The following is a 15,387-nucleotide window of genomic DNA, read 5'->3' on the forward strand; positions in this document are numbered from 1 at the left end:
TCCATATCTGGTGTTTAGGTTAATGGGAATATCTATGCATGCTGTTATACCTAATCCTGGAATGTGCTGACTATTACTATCCCACATATGTTGATAAAACTTAAACACCATAGCACACATGGGAAGGCAGGTCGCGGCGGACCCACCTGTCCCACCTCAGCTGGCCATGGCACCAGGCACCAGCACGTCTGGGGCCCAACCCGGGAGCTTCTCGTCTATTGGTCCTGCACCACCTTTGGGTGAAACCACCTCAGGTGATGAGGCTCGCTCCCCCCTGGGAGCAGGCACAGACAGGAATCTGTCACCCATTGCCAGGTCCTGGTCGTGGTGCGTAGCGAGTTCCACAGGGAGGTCGGAGATCTGCTACACCAGCTTCAGGGCCATGTGTCATGGCTAGATGGTTGGTCTGGCTCTCCTACTCAGCCCCCAGCCCAGCCGCCTTCGGGGCTGTGAAGGTGCAGTGGTGACTGCCCATGAGTGGGGACCTCAGTCCCACTGTTTCCACTAGGAAGCTCATGGGCTTCTGATTTGCCAATACCCCCCCATCAAGGTGTTACCCCCCACATGTGTCATATACCGCCCCTGTATGCATCTTGTTTGTCTTGTCTGTTAACATACCCAACCTACTTCCCCAGATATACTTACTATCCCTCCCCAACATCAAACACTCACCTGAAAAAAAGGGCAATCTGTTCCCAAAAAAAATCTCGCCCCATACTTAGCTGTCCATTTTGCAAACGTGTCTACTGGACATGTGTAATCTGGTCTAATTGGCTTAACAACATATTATTGTTGCCCTGACCCTTCTTTCAGGGGTATGACTGTCTAAATCTATCTTCAAATGCAGTGTATATGCAGAGCTGTTGCTATAAAAGAAATGGGCAGCTATGGACCTTCCATACACCTTTCCTGCACATCCCTAGCTATTTGTGCCCCTTTTTCACTTCATTTAAAAATAAATAGTGTGGAGGTAAGTGGGAGTAAGCACTTTTAAGCAGCAGTAAGTGGGGTTAAGCCTGTTTGCACGGGGGTAAACAATGCCTACACAGGTTAAGCAATTTAGAAGCTAACTGAGTATAAGAAACTGTAACCAGAAATTAGCAGTGCTTACCTCCACGCAAACCCATGCAAACCCACTTACAACAGTTTAAAAGTGACTTAATCATGCTGTATCCAATGGCCCTTGTTCTGACCAGCAACAAAATAAACAGCCCTTGCAGGTATTGAACCCAGGACCCTGTACACTATAGTCACAACAGTTAACAACTACACCATGGCAGCTGGGAAGACAGTTGTTTTTCCAATATATCTGTCACTACACATACTGAATAGTATTGAGCAATTACTGTGACTTCCACAATTGTTTAGTACTTGTTATTGATATTACTGTTGCATCACATATGTTCTTATATCTAAATATACACATATCAGATACATACGGTGACATACATCTGGGAAGGTATACACAACCGTGATGTTTACACATGACAGGAATATGGATATATACATATGTTGATATAGGTCTACATGTACATACACATATATATTCATACATATGTATGTCTACACATCTGTATAGTGCATCATATATATGGACATTTGTAGATCTCTTTGTATATATACATATATATATCTATCTATATATATATATATATATATATATATATATATATACATGTGTGTGTGTGTGTGTGTAGATATATATGTATGCACATCCTATGTGTACAGATATACCTATTTATGTTGACATATACGTAGATATCCATAACTAGATGTGCATATGTATCTATATATCTGTATATGTGTAGATATATATTGCTGCGTGTATGTATATATTTGAGTGCTTATATGTATATCTATATATATATATATATATATATATATATATATATATATATATATATATATATATATCCATATATGTATGTAGATATGTATATGTGTATATATCTACAAAAATATATGGAGGCATACGTGAATGGGGCGTGCCTTCGTTGAAGGTTGTGCATCAGGGCTGGTAACCCGGTACGTAAAAAATCCACTACCAATCATTAGCGGACCGGAGTTCCACTGTGGTGACCCCTAACCGGGAAAAGCCGAAAGACACAACAACATATATATATATATATATATATATATATATATATATACATATATGTTTACCATATGTCCAGAACATGGGTTGGAGTCCTACCTCAGCACCAATAGTCCCAACCTCTTAGTGCAAAGGGATGTCATATATGTATTGCAGGTATATATGTAGACTGTTGCTACTGTAACAGGGGTTGTCTTAACAGACATGTTATGTGTGGGAGGTCACATCTGCTTTTGACATGTGCACCATTGGCTACTGACAGACATCCTAAGGACATCATAGTACAGCACCACTGCTAGCACAGTAATTATCCTGTGGACTACAGCAGAGATATGACCAATATATTTGGACAGTATGGCACTCTGTGGTCAATCCAGAGGTGTACACAAATCCCCTTCATGCGAGACATGTGGAGCATGCCTCACAATGTAGATGTTAATAGCCATGTACATGGGTATATCACGTAAATACTGGACTACATATGCCCACACAGTTTATGCATTCACACACGCCAATCTGTCCTGACACATAATACCTGGTGGTGCAGAGGTCACATGGCCACATACTACCCAGTAGTTAGTGTCATACATCTGTAAAGAATCCCACTGCTTTGTCAGAAATACACAACAGTTATACTGGCCTGGCAGCAGTATGTCTTGCAAATAACTTGACATAACAGCACACTGGGTGATTACACTAGGCTGATAGGCATGTCACAAAGCACTGTGCAAACTACAGGCAGACTGCCACAACACTGGACTACATTTTGTATGGGGGAATACACGTGTACCTGCAACTATAGCAGGCACTACACACATGTCACAGCACAGAGTACCAGACACCTGTGAAAAAGTGCATACCTACAACCAATGTGAACACAGCCACAGCCACATATAGTAGACAAGCTTAATATGACACTATATGGACTGTCTGATAAACACCATCCTCATATGTACTACTCACAAACTAACCCAGATACACTGGGTCATGACATAGTGTGGTCCAATGCCTGTCTGCGTTATGGAACACGTGTGTGTCTGGCCCTACAAACATGTGAGCCAATAGGGCACCATACACTGGATCAGCATGTAACATCAGCTAGAACAGGACCAAGAACAATGGCATCTACCACAGTCTATGCACAGCCCAAGGTACGTATGCACAATACACATACCATCGACAATCTCCATAAGTACACAGACCCCAGTACTGTACAGACACAACCACAGAATGCCCAAGTTATGTCCTCAGAAGCAACCCCTACTATACATAACATGTCTAGCAGTCTGATACCTGACTGGCTTGTTATCAGGTATGATGTCAATGAGTAATGGTGTACAGAACATATGCACCTCTTATTGCATGACATATGTACAAAGGTTGTCATACTTGTGGCTGGAGCTACAAACACTGGCCCAGTATTGGCATGTTGCTGTAATAACGTCATAAATTTACTGTTGTACCAGGGTTTGTTGTGACATATGTGCTATGAGGGATATGAAGTCAGTAACTCTCATGGCTGTCACCATGTACTGACTGCAATCCTCACACTATGCTTCTGCAGTTCTCAGATAGGTGTTCTGTGAGTATCACAAGAAACAAAAGGCCCAGTCTGCAGATAACCCTACAGATGGAAGTTTCCTCAAACACATAACACTGTCATGACAGGTATTACATCATGTAGACCAGCCATATCCACATACACCCTGTTAAACTGACATTACTCCAAATGCAGAAGAGCAACACTTACATTCTGTAGTCATGTCTGGCACATCTCCCTCCTGTCTGTTGGCCTGTTTCCACAGTGTATGTTGTTAGAGGTAAATCCCAATACCATCTGTGATGGTGCTTGCCAAACATCAAATTTACGTCCTGCTCACAGTGAATGAAAAGGCCCAACACCAACATGATGTTCCTAGATATTGGAAAGTGTTTCCATGCAATTCGCTATGGGAATGTTACCACAGCTGTTCCACATGCAGTCAGCTACAGGGGGACTGCAATTAGTGCAGAGGCCATCAGCTGATCATGAGCATCACTTACAAAACACAAGCTGCTGCCTAAGCAAAGCAGGTGTACTTCTTCACATCCAACAGAAAGGGAGTGAGAGAGACAGACAGAGACAAAGTAAGTCAGGGAGGGGGGGGGAGAAAAACTTAATCATGTTGGCGTCACTCACCTACCGGTATGAGGTTTCAAACCCCCTGACTGACTATGTATTACTGTCACATGTCTATGCAGTAATTGCATGTGCCACATAGCTCAGATGTTGGGGAGCTGTCCAATGGTAAATCTGATGGTGAGTGACATCTGCAACAGTGCTATAGTAGTGATAAGGTAGGTGTAGTACACATGCCTGTCCACATGAATAGGTGTCAATGTCAAGTCAACACAGCCACACTCTCTCAGGGACTCACACACATTGACACACTTGGCATGGTCAGGAATAAACTTCCTAACTACGTAGCTTGCCACAATACAGTAATGTGCAGGTATCACATGCACCACAGGGGTTATCTGGATGTTATATGGGCAAAGAGCATGTGAAGGTTTATGACATCAGACAGCATGCTTCAGTAGGCCAATGGGAGTTGTAGTGAGTGTGAATGTGGTCTAAAGCATCATACTCCACACACACAGACACAGGGTGCCAGTACTGACATGCATGGGTGTATTGCTTCATGGGTGTGTAGTGGTTTACTGTGCCAGAAGGCTGTACAAGGCTAGGTGAAGGGTGTACCTTGGCATCAGGCCACATGACAATGGTCTGCAGTGTGGCTCAGGGGTGTAGTGTCTAGATTGACCTACACAGGTGGGTATTGTATTCACCATCCAGTCACCTGGGGTTACTATTGTATGTGGCCAGTGCTGTGCAATGCTTGCCATGTATGTGTTCTCTAGTCCATGACATGGACGGTGTTTGAGATGCACACACATCCGACATGCATGCTCAGTGACACGTGGAACTGAACCTGCGGTATCTGGCCCATGTTGTGTACCCAGATTGTTATCATCAGATGTGCCAGTCCTGGCCTCATGTGGCGGGAACTGGTAATGGACACCAGGTTGACCAAGCACCTACATTGATAGCATGATACAGGTATTTCCTGGTGTCAGTGACATTTGTCCATACAGGCCATGTGTTTAAGACACGGCATGTCCTTTGTGGGTTACATTTGATGGCACCACAGTTTTTGCAAGTGTCCAGTGGGGAACACAGTGAATGCACACTGTCTGCAATTATGTGCCTATTAGGGCAGGGTGTCATGCCCTCTGTAGTCTGCTGCAATCACACAATGGTTACTATCTGTGGGCAATATGCAGGGTACTACCAACAAAGTGGTTGTTGCCTAGACAAGTGTGTTTGTGTATGAGACATGGGTTGAGAGTGTTCTCTGGGTAATACAAGGGTTGCTTACTTTGTTTGCCAGGCCTTGATGTCACATGTAGGGGTATGGATTGGCACCCCAGCCTCTTGGCTATTTGCCATCTGTTATCCTTGTAAGGTGGACATTGTGACATATAATAAGCCCACCATATAAAAAATTTGCAAAACTGACTCCACAATGAGTCCTGTTGTTACACACTCGCAGCCACCTCCACACAGAATATGAATGACAAACACAGACACACACAGTTGCCATGTCTGGGATTAGAAGTTCTACCTAACTAGCTTATCACACTACAACATTATACAGTTAGAGGATGCGCCACAGAGATTACTGGATTGCTCCTACCCCAAAGGTGTATTTCACTGGTAATGACATCAGCAGGCTAGCCAAAGAAGGGCAATGGAGGTTGTAGTGACTGTGAATGGCCTAAAAATCATTGCTCCCTACACAGACAAACAAACACACACAAGCATCCACACTTTCCATGTCTGGGAACAGAATTCCTACTGACCTACTGTATCACACTACAGCATTATGCTGTTATAGGTTGCACCACTGAGATTACTAGAATACTCCTTTCCCAAAGCTGTATTTCACTGGGAATGACATCAGTAGGCTTGCCAAAGAAGGCCAATGGAGGTTGTATTGACTGTGAAAGGCCTCAAAAGCATCACTCGCTACACAAATATCCACACCTGCCATGGCTGAGAATAAAACGCCTACCGAACTATTATATCACACTACACTCTTACAGGACACACCACGGAAATTACTGGACTACTCTTTCCCCAAAGGTGTATTTCACTGGGAATGACATCAGTAGGCTTACCAAAGAAGGCCCATGGAGGTTGTATTAACTGTGAAAGGCCTCAAAAGCATCACTCGCTACACAAATATCCACACCTGCCATGGCTGAGAATAAAACCCCTACCGAACTATTATATCACACTACACTCTTACAGGACACACCACAGAAATTACTGGACTACTCTTTCCCCAAAGGTGTATTTCACTGGGAATGACATCAGTAGGCTTACCAAAGAAGGCCCATGGAGGTTGTATTAACTGTGAATGGCCTCAAGAGCATTGTACCCTACACAGACAAGCAAACACACACACAAACATCCACACCTGCCATGTCTGGGAACAGAACTCCTACCTAATTAGTTTATCACTCTACAGCATTACACAGTTATAGGATGCACCACAGAGATTGCTGGGTTACTTTTTCCTCTAAAGGTGTATTTCAAAGTGAATGACATCAGCAGGCTTGCCAAAGTAGGGCATTTGAATTGTAGTGAGTGTGACTAGCCTAAAAAGCATCGCTCCCTACACAGAAAGACACACTCACATACACATACACAAATGCACACACACACACACACACACACACACACACACACACACACACACACACACACACACACACAGTTGTCATATCTGGGATTAGAACTCCTACCTAACTAGTTTACATTACAGCATTGCGCAGTTACAGGACACATCACACAAATTATGGGGCTATTCCTTCACTAAAGGTGTATTTCAAAGTGAATGAAATCATCAGGCTTGCCAAAGTAGGGCATTTGAATTGTAGTGGGTGTGACTAGCCAAAAAAGGCATTGTGCCCTACACAGACAAACACACACAATTGCCAAATCTGGGATTAGAACTCCTAGCTAAGTAGTTTATCACATGATAGCATTATGCAGTTATAGGGCATGCCACAAAGATTACTGGACTACTCTTTCCCCAAAGGTGTATTTCAAAGTGAATGACATCAGCAGGCTTACCAAAGTAGGGCATTTGAATTATAGTGGGTGTAGCTAGCCTAAAAAGCATTGCTCTCTACACAGACAAACACACACGCAGTTGCCATGTCTTGGATTAGAACTCCTATTTAACTAGTTTATCACACTACAGCACTATGCAGTTATAGGATGCACCACAGAGATTACTGGGCTATTCTTTCCCCAAAGGTGTATTTCAAAGTGAATGACATCAGCAGGCTTGCCTAAGTAGGACATTTGAATTGTAGTGAGTGTGACTAGCCTAAAAAGCATTGATCCCCTACACAGACACACACTAACCACATCTGGGGTTAGAACTCCTACTTAACTAGTATATCAGACTACAGCATTATGCAGTTATAAACTGTGCCACAGAGATTACTGACCTATCCCTTCCCCAAAGGTGTATTTCACAGTGACTGACATTAGCAGGCTTGCCATAGTAGGGGTATGGGGAGGGCAGTGTGTGTGCAGGGGCCATAACCCATTCATCTTGAGGTAGACACACCACACTCAGGCATACACAGGTTTATATTCCGCAGGTACGTGTATACAACTGCTAGATGACTACTGCCTTGTACATTCATGTTGCACAGTTAGCACTAGCACCACAGAGTTTATAATACTGAGGGATACCAGTGGCTAACTTCTATGGTGAGTGACATTTACACATCATATGTTTGTAGCCATTTGGCTGTGTGCTGGGTGGGACAAGCCTCATGATGGAAGGCTCTTTGTCACTGTCACTCTTTTCCACACATCTATGTATGTGTACCTTTGGCATATTATAGCGTGTTATCCTTGGAATATGTGTATGGACTAACATCTGCAAATGTCAGATATGTATGGTCCACTGTTGTTGCCAGACATGGGCTTCATTTCTTTACATGGGCTTCATTTCTTTATGGGAGCATGCCCAGTATACTCTTCTGTATTGAATGTGTGGATCCATCCGAGGTAGATTGTACTCCAGTGCAGACTTTTATGCTCTACACCTATGGCGAGCAAACTGTCTCTGTGGGATATTTGTAAATCAGTTAGCAATATGGGGTGAAACTGGGCAAGGGATAGTGGGTACTGTAGGTAATTGTGTCTGTGCTGCTTCTGCTACATGGTGCTGGTGTTAGCAGATATATTCACACATGTGTAGTTTATACACTGTGATGTTTTAGTTCCTCAAGTATTGTCAGGTAGACATTTTTGCTTGCAGTGATGTCCTGGAACACAAGGTGAATGTAGATGGTCCAGTATTGTGGTCAAATACCTACATATTCCAGCAAACTAATGCCATTCTGGAGAGTGAGCTGCAGACACTTGCTGCTGGGCCTGTGTAACTGATTCAGCACCTTGGTACAGTGGTGGCAGAGGATTCCATGCTTGTATATCCATCAACATGGCAGTATGGCCTTATCTTGCTGTGGCAATACCTAACAGCTGTACAGATTCACACAGGTTACCCAGAGTCAGGAGTCATAAGTCAGGACATTACCCCTATTGTGGTGTACGGGCAGGTTTGTAGCCACCCATTTTTGTGTTTGCTGCCAGGAATAGTATGTGCACATGGCTGTGTTTCAGACTTAGCACATTCCATGCTGCCCTTGCTCCCACTGCCCCCTGTATTATTTTATCCTCTTCCATACATTATGCAAACATTCTCTGATACTTTCCCTATAGTTATCACCTCATCACAGCAGTGTATTGGTGTTGGTCTACAGTTCATGCAGTGGGACATGGTGGACATGTTACTGTGGCTTGTCCACATGGCCTTGCATATGGGTTCTGTGGACTGTGTTATGTTGTTATTTGGGAGTCCATGACATAACATACATTGGCAGTATGGGTGAGACACAGGCCTTTGGCAGAGGACTGTAGGCCATTTGGTAGTGATGCAGGCCAGCTGTAGCAGACCATTGCATTCTGTCAGTCCTACAGTACCAGACTGCCATACAGTATATTCCCCTGGGGTGACAGGGTAGGTGTGCTAGGTGTTCATGCCAATACTTTCTGTCAGTATTGATCACGTGGTGTGGATGTTGGCAGGGTGCTGCTTACAGCTAGGGACACACCTGCATGGGACACCTGCACTGCATGCTGCATTCTTTCACTATTGCCATACACAAGTGGGGGTCATATTGTACCCATTCCCAACAGCAGAGATAAGACTGGAGAGGTACCTGTGGGTGGTGGTTGGGAGAGCTGGGTACATGTGTGCTATGGACACTACTTACATCTGACTCACAGATATACATGGGGCATTCCACTTATGCTGGCTTGTGCAGAGACATCAGCTGTTTCTCAATACATCATTCCTATGGCCTTTGTGATCTACGAGTGTTTGGCCAGATGACATCAGTATTCCCTACTACAAGCCCAGATAATGTGATGCAAACCAGTATGTACAATTCCTAGGGTGTGTCCATTTCATGGTTACACATTATACACTGTCTGGGGTACTTTCCCCTGTGTACTGCTTGTATATCTGGCCCAACAGTCATGCCATGTCCATCTTTCAGATGGTGACACATATTACCTCCATACATCTACAATGGCTTACTGCTAGAAAGTGTTAAACTGGGGAGCATTGTGTTTGGCACTGCAGTTGTGAGAACTTGGCCCTATCATCGACAGTACTGGGCAATGGCCACCAGGTCACACCTCACCATGCATGCATACTGATCACTCTCACACAATATGAAACACACACCAACCTAACACATGCATACCTGCATATTGTACAAATGCTACAATCTATCCTGCTACCTTGGCCACCTCAGGTAATCTGTGCTCCACTGGTATACCTACACATACATGTTACTACATTTCTACATCAGATTGGGGGGCACACCTGACTGTTACTACATTTCTACATAGGATTAGGGGGGGGCACACCTGACTGTTACTATGTATCTACATTGGATTGGGGGGGCAGACCAGACTGTTATTACATTTCTACATAGGATTGGGGGGGGGCACATGTGACTGTTTCTACATTTCTACATAGGATTCAGGGTGGCACATCTGACTGTTTTTACATTTCTACAAAGGATTGGGGGGGCACACCTGACTGTTTCTACATTTCTGCATAGGATTGAGGGTAGACCTGACTGTTTCTATATTTCTACATAGGATTTTGGGGGGCACACCAGACTGTTACTATAGTTCTACATAGGATTAGGGAGGCACACCTGACTGTTACTACATTTCTACATAGGATTGGGGGGGCACACCTGACACTTGCACACATTTGCTATGACTGTACTGGTATGTCAGGTACTCCATTTCATTCTGTATTCTAACCTATCATGCTAACTAGAGGCATATCAGTGTACTATAGGTCTTAGGTTTGATTGACCTACATATCAGTTTCTGACTTCTTACCCTTCAGAACTAACATCCCACTGCCTGACCTAATGTAGTCTGTCTGTGTAGGCCTGGGGGAGGTTACCCATAGCCATCATTCAGAGGCCTTAGCGCAACCTTTGTTTGTGTTTGTCTACACCTGTTCTGCTGGCTGAGACTGTTGTTGGGTATGTGAACCTCCCTGACTGACATGTGTGTGTCATATGGACACACATGTGGCCCAGCACATTTCTTGCAGTGGGTTTTGTCACTATGTGTAGTACTGGCTACTATGGTGACACCAGTATTTGCTACAAATCTCATGCTGCCACTATAGGTGTCTACTATCGTCTGGCATCCCATTCAGCCACCTGATTCCCTTGCATGCTCACATCCATACCATAGATACAAGTAGCAACACATACTACTCCATTCAGCAATTGGTAAGAAGAGAGACTTACCTTGTAGGTGTGCCAGTATTGAGGATGGTGCTGGAGGGCTGCCTATGTTGGATGTACATAGTACACTCCCTATACGTGGTTGAGCACAGGTAGTGTCATGTTTGGCATCCCTTTTACTGTATGTGTGAGTCAGAGAGATGTGTTTTTCCCTGGGTCCCTGCTGTGTCAGTGTATGTGCTATGCATTGCCTCTTTGCCAAGGCCAGGGCATACTGGGCACGCCTCCATCTGCCTACTTCGGTAGGCCCAGGTTGTTCCTCCTCTGAGTCAGTCTGTGCCTGTGCAGGTCTTGGCAATGGTGTGGGGGGGGGTTGTGTGTCCCTGACCCGTGCTGTTCCTGCTGCAGCTGTTTCTGCAGGATCATATTGTGTAGCATGGCACATACGATGACAATTTGAGTACATGCAGCTAGTGAGTACTGCAAGGCTCCAACGGATAGGTCCAGGCACTGGGACCTTGACTTGAACAACCCAAACACAAGCTCTATTATAATTATGGTCTGTGCATGTGCCTCATTATGGAGTTCTTGTTTGCGTGTGTATGCATTTCTGATGGGTGTCATCAGCCACAGCTCCAGTGCGTAACCAGCATCCCTCACTAGGTGAACGTAAGGGATGTCCCACTGACAAATCTCTGGCACAGCTGCATCAGATGCCAGATGTGGGAATCATGATAGCTTCCAGGGCAGCCAGCGCACACATTCATTATAATGCCCTGGGCATCGCACATGGCCTGGCAAGAGATGGAGGGGCAGCCCTTGCAGTTGAAGTAGACCCTAACCTGCTCACCAGGTGGTGCTTTGATACATATTTACGTGCAGTCTATAGCACCCACTATGCCTCACGGGTGTTGGAGAAATATACGTGCACACCGGCATGTGCTGACATGGCATCCAGGAACTGGTGGAGCACCCTGGATGCTGATGCGTGCGTCATCCCCATGATATCCCCAGTTGGCCTTTGGAAGATACCTGTGGCTAATATTCTTAGGCCTACACATACCTTGGTATCCACTGGGATGGGTTCCCCTCTGTTAGTTCTGTGTGTCAGGCTTGGCCAGCACAGCTCAACAATTTGCTGTAGGAGGTTGCTGTCCACCCTATAGTGCTCCACTATCTCCAGCTCATGTAGCCCCTGGTAGGTTATCCTGGATCTGCACACTATTCTCCGTCTCCTTACTCTGGATTGGTCAACAGCATTCTCATCCTCACCACCCTCAGCCTCTTCCACATGTTGATGTATGATAGCTATTGCAGCCCCTATCATTTTGTTGTATTTGTTTGTTAAAATTTTCCGACTTGTATTCACCGGTGGTGTAGAGTATGTGGGAAAAAACAGAGGAAGAGGTGTTTGCAAAGTTTATAGTAGTGTCCTGGGCTGTGCTGGTCTGCTGCCTGTGTAATTGGCTGATTCTGATGCATTTCACCTGCCAGCTATGCTAGTTCTCCTTGATTACCTTCCTACTATGGTTTTCTCTTCCCATTGTATTCCTGTTTAAGCCCGGGGTTGCACCACACAAACACTGTGTTGAAATGTGCACAGAGCTGCTATTTCCTGATTTAGTTTTTTTTTTTTTTCCTTTAAAACCCAGTGTGCAGTGCGCACACCCGCTTAGGCAATGTAAAGAGTGCTAGGCAGCCTCAGACACACCTCCTTGCTTAGCTCTACTAAGCTAAAGGCAAACCCGAGCCACAGGGCTCCAATCCACTTACAGTTAGCCTGACACACCCCTTTATGATGTTAGCTAACTCCTAGGCTTTCACCAAGCTATTCTTGCACTTACACTGTTGGGTGCTGACTAGCATTGTGGGGAAATCTGGGATTCAGTATCATTCCCCTCATTTGCATAGGATTGCCTGCTAATGCACAGTTACAGGTCCCACACTGAGCCTCCCCCCTTACCAACCACTATTCATTGCCCATGTTGTCTTCTGCCTGCCATTGAGTATAATGGCAAAATTGTGATTTTGGTTAGAATGCTTATTTCATTTTTTTTTAATTTTTCGCCCGATTCCATTTGTGAGCCGCTGCCCTATGCTTAAACAGCCGAAATTGGCTAAAAAATATAAAAGTTATTTTTTTACACTGTTTTCCATGCCAATGGCCATATATTTGGCAATTGGCATGCTTTACATGTTATATACACCCTTTATTTGGATCTGTCATGGCTCTATTTTGTGGTTTGCAGAAATGTACTCGATTACTAACCGAGTACATTTCTGCAGATTACACTAGTCCTGCACAGCCGGCTGCCAGCTTCCTGGATCGCAAATTCACCTCATTTGCATGGTTTTCACCTGCAAATGGGGTAATTTGCATTCAGGAGCTGCGTCCGTGCAGGAATAGTGCAGGAGCGCTCATGCACATCCATGCAGCTTATTCCTGGATCACACAGTAGACATAAAAGCTTTGTGGATTTTATATACAGTAGACTACATTTTTCTTTCTCTCTGCATGTCCGCTTTGTGGGGCTTGTTCATCTATAATAGTAATTGCAATAGTACATAGTGGCATTTTCTTTTGCTAAATCATAATAATATAATTAAGTTAGAAGTTGAGGTATAAGATTATCTTGCATGGCTACCTGCTTTCTTCCCAACTGGCAATTGTTTTTCTAGTGCACAGCTGTAGTACATAGCTGTACTCACGCTATCCTGCTCCATTTGCTCTCGCTACGCTCAGGCTCACTCCACTCCCCTATCCCCATTCCCACCCACCACAATTAGATTTATTATAATCAAAGCTCCACCTACCACCAATCAAGCACACATACATCATTCCTGCTCACACCTACAACACATCATTAATTTACACTTACCACCTACATATTGTCTACTGCATCCTAAACTACCACATCCTCTAACTTCCAAAACTTTAAATTCTACTTAAGCCTCCCTCTATCTTCTGCAACTTTTAAAATTCTACCTAAGTCACCTCTCTACCTCCACTCTCACTCCTATACTATGTCACTAACCTCTAACACCTTACTCCTCATCCTGTCTATATCTTTCTTCCTCCTACTACAACTAACCTCCCTACAGAATAGCTATATCATCTACCATCCTACAGCCATTATTGCCCATAAAGCTCAATCACTTACCAGCTTCTCTAAGATATCCTCTACCCTATATGCCACAGACTTAATACTAATCTCAAAAATAAAATTTCTTCCCAGACCCTTTCATCATTATACCAAGAACAACACAACCTTAGCTTAAAATCATCATCTAAAAGCAAAAAGAAGACATAAACTCAATTATTTCCCACCCACAAACTCTAAGCTATCCTATTGTGGAGGCATACACCCCACTCTAGGCCCAAGCCCAACCCTTCCTACCCCCCAACTCCTACAAATCATTAAACATTACAACCATTAACCTCCAAAGTATCAGGAACAAAACACTGGAATTCCATTCCTGGATAACTCACAACAAACCCAACATCAAAGTCGACACTGAGACATGGCTAAAGCCATATATTAAAGATACAGAATTCCTATCACCAGGCTTTGCCTGTCTAAGATCTGACCATCCCCATAAAAAAGGCAGAGGAGTCTGCCAGATATATCCTAACACTTTGTCCATTATATTATACACCAAGCCTATCACACAATTTCTCCTCAGCTGAAATATTAGTCTACTTTCTTAGAATTAACAATTGTAAAAACATCTGTATTATTGTATTATACATTCCTTCTGGCAATAATATTCATATATTAGAGAAAATACTGTCATGGGCATCAAACAATATAGAAAATGAAACTATAATCCTAGGAGACATCAATGTCAATTGGTTAGACATCTCCCACTATAACCCCACTTCCAATATCAACTTATATACCTTCACCCAACTAATTAATGACATAACTAGACCAAACAAAACCATTAACAGTGGTTCTTTCCTGGACTGAGTACTGATCTCTGACCAAAATACGATTGCATCCACAAGAACTCTCCCCAATACCATCAATGATCACTTACCTGCCTTCATAGTTCAAAAATCCACCTCATCACTTAGAAGACATTACTACAAACAAACTAGAGACCTATCCCATTTCTGCCCCACCACATTTAATGACACCCTACAACATATCAATTGGAACACATTGAAATTCCTCCCCATAGATGAAGCTGTTGAATTCTCTAATGCTACATTTCTCAAGGTCCTAGACAACTAAGTTCCAATCATAATAAGGAGGGTAAAAACTAATCACCACCTGGCTCACTAAACCCACTAAACAGCTAAAGGCTGCAAGGGATAAGGCATGGAAACACTGGCAAAATTGCAAAAAACATTTCAGACCTGACAAAATATA

The sequence above is a fragment of the Protopterus annectens genome, chromosome 2.part2, assembly GCF_019279795.1.
Source record: "Protopterus annectens isolate FY-2018-M chromosome 2.part2, PAN1.0, whole genome shotgun sequence".
Lineage (NCBI taxonomy): Eukaryota > Metazoa > Chordata > Ceratodontiformes > Protopteridae > Protopterus > Protopterus annectens.